Genomic DNA, 6,147 nt, shown 5'->3' with positions numbered 1-6,147 from the left:
CAATGAAAAGGAACAAATTGTTGATACATGGACCAGCTTGGATGAATCTCCAGGGAAATCAACTGCAGGCAAAGCCAATCCTCAAAGTTTACATGTAGGATTCCACTTATATAACATTCTTGAACTGACAAAATTAAAGAAATGGAGAACAGATTCGTGGTTGCCAGGGGTCAAGGACCATGGTGGGACTGGGGTTGGGGAGGAGAAAAGCCGGGGAGAGGGGAGGAGCTGTGGTTATAAAGGACATGAAAGATCCTTGTGGTTCTATATCCAGACTGGAGCCAGGAGCAGTGGCTAATGCCTGTAATCCTAGCACTTTGGGAGGCTGGGGCAGGAGGATCGCTTGAGTCCAGGAGTTTGAGATCAGCCTAGGTAATGTGGTAAAATCCCACTTACGTAAAAAAAAATACAAAACATTAGTCAGGCATGGTGGCACACACTTGTGGTCCCAGCTACTTGGTAGGCTGAGGTGGGAGGATTGCCTGGGCCTGGGAGGTTGAGGCTGCAGTGAGCCATGATAGCATCGCTACACTCCAGCCTGGGTGACAGCGAGACCCTCTCTCTCAAAAACAAAGTAAAAATCATATCCTGACTGGATTAACGCCAATATCATGGTTGTGATACCGTATTCTAGTTTTGCCTGATGTTACCATTGGGGAAAACTGAGTCAATGTTACATGGAACCTCTCCGTATTATTTCTTACAACTTCATGTGAATCTACCATTATTTCAAAACAACAGTTTAAATTGTAAAAAGGAAACGTGAGGACTCTCTGGTCTTAGATGCAAGCAAATGGAGTAAAAAATGTAGAATTTGGGCAAAGACTAAAATAACAATTGGAGGATTCTAAATAGCTTGGTGACAATGACATGCTTTCTCTTTCTACATTCCCACAGAGTACTTAGTCCCAGTCATACCCTTGCCCATAGAGGCACTCAATAATTTTGTCCTATGTGTTATTATTAGTGTGGAATAGACGTTGCCCTGTCAGGCAGTTTAATGTATGAATGTAAATATAAATCACATATGTATAATAGGCAGCTCAAGTGTGGTTCTGTGTGAAAAAGCCAATATTTTTTTTTGCGAAAGGACATGATAATTATCCTTGAGAACAGAAGGAAAACATAACCAGAGTCCACATTTATTTTGGGGTGCACAGCTGTGTTTCCTTCCCATGCAGGTTTTGCTTGTTCACTTGCTTTTGCCTTATTCCATAGGATATCCTTCAACCACATTCATTAGCCTAGGAGGCAGGAGAGTGGAATTCCCGTGTGTGAAGGAAAGGGTTTACACCCGTATTTCTGGGGCCCTAGGGCTCTCAGGAGATGCTTCAGGGAGGGGGAATGGGTACAATTTCTATCTCGGGCGGCCTATTTTCTACCAACCTGTCCATGGCTTCACACTGGATTTGGTTTAAGAACAGATTCCATGGCTCATAAAATGTTAGAAAACCACCAGCGGCTCCTGTCTGAGTTCAGCTGCACAGGACTGAGGTTGCAGCTGGAAACCCGGGCCTCTGCATTTCCTGTCTGGGGAGGGAGTGCAGAGGCTAAGATGAGGCGTGAGTGGTGTCCTGGAGGGCTGGAATGAGTGCCCCCTGTCACTGTCTGTCTGGCTCCTGCCACCGACAGCAGAATGTCACTTATTCAATGTTGCTTGCCCAGGGAGGACAGAGTGTATCCTGCCTTACAGAAGCCCTGGGGCAAAGCCATGATATTTCAAAGCAGGAAAATCAACCAGGGTGAGAGGGATGTTTTTCTGGAGAAAACACTGTTTAAAAAATGTTTGTTTTCAAAGTCTGTGTGTGTAATATAGTGTGTGACCAATAGAAGCAATGAGAGCCCAAGGTGGTGAGGTGATTGATCAATCAAAGAGAAAAGCCCCTGGAAAATTTGCGTGAACAAATACTTAGTTGCATGAGCAAATGCGCAGCAGTGTTCAAAAAGATCTTATGAAAATATTTGGGAGATGGGAGGTGGCAGTTGCAGTGAGCCAAGATGGTGCCACTGCACTCCAGCCTGGGTGACAGAGTGAGACTCTATGTGAAAAAAAAAAAAATTGGGAGAAATCTTTCAGTAATAGGTTCAATAAATAATTGACTAATGATGAAAAATTAATAATATAATAATGTATAATAAAATGGTATGATGATAATAAAATCAGTGAAATTTCACCTGGCTAATTCCATGTTCAAATGAGACCAAGATGTTGACCAGAAGGCAATCCACACGGTGACTCTGGAAGGCAGCCCGGCTGAAGCAGTGACTGGTTTTTCTTCCTCATCAGCTCCAGCAGTGCAGGTGGTGATGTGTGATGTTTGGATGGCCGCTGGAAAACTAACCCTCCTCTGGTGGTGAAGAGTTTCCCTTTGATATGTCTGGGGCTTCCTGAAAGCTTTCCAAGACCCTTCAGCACTAATGTTAGGGTCCTCAGCCTTACAGACCCTCCTTCAGCATGGGAGTAACGGTAAATACCAGCTGGAGGAGGCAACAGAGATGAAAAGGAAGAGCACGTGTGCCTGCCCTTCATGGTGCCACCAGGAAAGCAGGGGGTCTTCAAGGCCAGGGCCCAGGGAGAGCACTTTGGAGATGAATTTCTACCTCCTTGATCTCCTGCGGTGCTTAATTAAGGCCTCTTGAACTTGCTGGGCTAGAGAAAGATGAGCTGAGACCCGGGAGTTAAATTCCTAGGAGCGCTTTGATGTTACTTTCTGGGGACTTGGGTTTTGGAATACTGCAATCCAGCCTCAGTGTCTCTGTCCACAATGAGCAGCTTCCTCAGGAGCTTGGCCAGCCTCGATTTGTTGGGCACGGGGTAGAGGTGGGGGAAAAGCACTGGTAGGAAATAAGCCCAAACCATGAATCACCCCTTTCCTCCTAAAGAAGCTACCGTTAAGAGTGAATTGGCTGAAATTTCCAGAGGGCTTTTGGCCACCAGCACTACAATTAGGAAAGAAAACCAACCGATAAAAACAAATCTAAACCACAGACTAAATCACCACTTCATGATAACCCACCCAAAAAGAGCACAATCCAGACAGAACTGATTCCCGGCACAAGACCAGCCTGGGCTTTCTGAGCTCTGGAGAGGTCTAAGAAGATCCCAGAGGACCAGGAGAGGTGAGCTCCGACAGGGATTGTGTTGTCAGATTTGCCCAAGGTGTTCCTAGCATACACCGGGTGCTCCCGGCTAACTCACAGGAGCCTCATTCATTCTCGAAAGCATCCCAGTTTAGATCATAAATTATATGATCATCTTAAGAAGAAAAGAAAGCAAGCCACTGAAAATAACCTGCGGACTCAAGACTTCAGCAAGTCGGCTCTCAATTCTCTTCCTGTGCGACTTTTGCTTGGGGTTGGCGAACCATGGCCTGAGGGACAAAGTCTGCCCTGGTCCTGCTTCGGTATGGCCCACGAGCTAAGAATGGTTTTTACTTTTTTTTTTTTGTTTGAGACGGAGTCTCGCTCTGTCACCCAGGCTGGAGTGCAGTGGCGCCATCTCGGCTCACTGCAAGCTCCGCCTCCCGGGTTCACGCCATTCTCCTGCCTCAGCCTCCCGAGTAGCTGGGACTACAGGCGCCCGCCACCGCACTCAGCTAATTTATTGTATTTTTAGTAGAGACAGGGTTTCACCATTCAAAGGATGGTCACGATCTCCTGACCTTGTGATCCGCCTGCCTTGGCCTCCCAAAGTGCTGGGATTACAGGCATAAGCCACGGCGCCCGGCCAGTTTTTACATTTTTAAAGGGCATTTAAATAAAAGCAAATATGTGACAGAGATTACATGTGGCCTGTGAAACCTAAAACATTCATTACCTGGTTCTTTACAGGAAAAGGTTGCTGACTCCCAACCTGGCCACTTGATCTTGTAGCTTTGGGTAGAGGGCTGGGATCTTGGATCATTATTGATGTCTTTGGCCCCAAAGAATGTTGACGATTCTGTATCCTCATCCTACCTTTGCCAAATCCAAGGCCCAGGCCCGTGTCCCCCATTGCTGGAGAGGCAAAGTAGTGTTTGTGGAATGAACAACATCAATGCAAGCATGTAACTTACCAGAGAATCCCATGCAGAAAGCAAAAGGCATCTGTTGAGGTTCCCTCTCTCTCTTCTCCTCCAAGGCAAGGTGACAAGAAGGAATGAGGTTTAGTTAAAGCCTTTCCATGCCACACAGGGTTTCTATTCTGGTGGAAGGGAACACTGTGGCCAAGAATTTGGCCTCTCTCCTGGAATGCCCCTGCAGCCACGGTTCCTTGGTGGTTTCCTTCCACCAATTTATCCTGAGGTTTAATCAGGCCCTCGGAGACCCACATCATTTCATTCTAACTTTCATACTTCTAACTCGGTCTGTGGTCCTAGTACGTGCTGAGGAAGCCCTTGGGAGGAATGCGGCTTTTCCTGTAGAAAAACGATTGTGTTCACTCCTCCCCTGGGAACTGTATCTCTCCAGCATGAGGGACAACTTTAGAAAATCATCATCTTGGTCTCTCAGTTCCATGAGATTGATTCTGGTTCACAGGGACAGTTCTTGGAAAAAAGACCTGTGTCTTCCTCCTGGCTCAGTCACTGATGTGCTCTGGGACTTGAAGAAACTCACTCAGGGCCTTTGTCTCCCTCTCTCTTGCTCTTTCTTTCTTTCTTTTTTTTTTTTTTTTGTGACACAGTCTCACGCTGTTGCCCAGGCTAGAGAGCAGTGGTACAATCACAGCTCACTGAATCCTCGAACTCCTGAGTCAAATCATCTTCCTGCCTCAGCCCCCTGAAGAGCTGGTATACAGACACGGTACCACACCCAGCTATTAAATTTTTTCTTTTTTTTTTTTTTTTAGAGATGGGGTCTCACTGTGTTGCCCAGGCTGGTCTCAAACTCCTAGGCTCAAGCGATCCTCCCAAGGTGCTGGGATTACAGATGTGAGCCACTGTGCCCAGCCACCCTCCTCTCTTTACCCATAAAAATAGAGCTCTGTGACATTTCTTCCAGGCCAGTCACTGAGGATGTGATGAAGTCCAAGCAAGTGTCTGGAATGTGATTCACTCCCGTGATTCCTGGAGAGGACACAAATAGTGTACAAGGTGCTTCTTATGAGAGTCTATATTTAGAAACCTCTTAAAAATGAACATGTTGGCTGACTCTCAAAAGCATTCAGGGCACTGCTAGAGCCCCTGGTTACCTTATTCCTACTAAACATGCTCAGGGCCCCTTCAGTAGGCCGCTGACAGGAGATGGGAGGCCGAAGAGGTCAGTGGCAGAGCTTGGATTGGAAGCCAGACTTCCTGAATTCCAATACCTTCCAGTGGCTCTCCATGCCCACCAGAGGCGTCACCCAGAACATGTGAATGTCCTTTGTGGGGGTTGGGGGAAAAGCACCTGGCACTGCTTTGTATATGGAAGCCGAGTGGTAAATGTTCAATTGAATTACTCAGAGCTGGACATTTGCCATTCTGGAGACATTGCTCTAGAAAAGTGTTTTTCTTTTTCTTATGTTATTTTTATTCCAGACATTCCTGAGGTGTTGGTCTCACAACTTATGATTAGGTAATGATTATTAAAACCTCGCTGAACCTCAAATAGACATTCAAGAAAACCAGAGTTAACGTCTCCACCCTTTCTCTCTCTGTGAAGGCAAGTTGCGGGTAGAGTGTAAAAATCTGGAGAAAGTTATGTACAGAGCTCACTTTTTGCGTCTACACACTAGCTGCTAAACTTGAATACACTCTGCCTTTCCACTAGAGCCACCGCCCACTTCCCCAGGGTGGCAGAGGACTTGTTGACACGGAACTTCTAGATGCAGCTTCCCACCCCACTCTGCCTGCATCTTGTCCTGAACTTTGGAAAAAAGCAGCTCTGGAAATCTCACTTAGGGTGACTATCCACTACCTATCGGGGGCTGTTTTGTTTTGCTGCTTACAGTTTGTTTGCTCAAGCAGTTAAAAGCTATGATAGCCATTTATAGTTTTCCTGCTTTTGTTTGAATACATCTGTCTGCACTGCACTTCAAGTGCAAACGACAGGGTAAGAATGCCTATGACCTAGGATCATTAAAAATGAGCGCAGAATAACACTAGCTCCTGTATCTCTTCCCTAGCACTTACCTTCTCAGCCATGCTAAAGCAATTATCTCCTGTCTGCCTTGCACCTTTAACTTAG

The sequence above is a fragment of the Pongo pygmaeus genome, chromosome 7, assembly GCF_028885625.2.
Source record: "Pongo pygmaeus isolate AG05252 chromosome 7, NHGRI_mPonPyg2-v2.0_pri, whole genome shotgun sequence".
Taxonomy (NCBI): Eukaryota; Metazoa; Chordata; class Mammalia; order Primates; family Hominidae; genus Pongo; species Pongo pygmaeus.
This window is presented reverse-complemented; position numbering follows the sequence as displayed.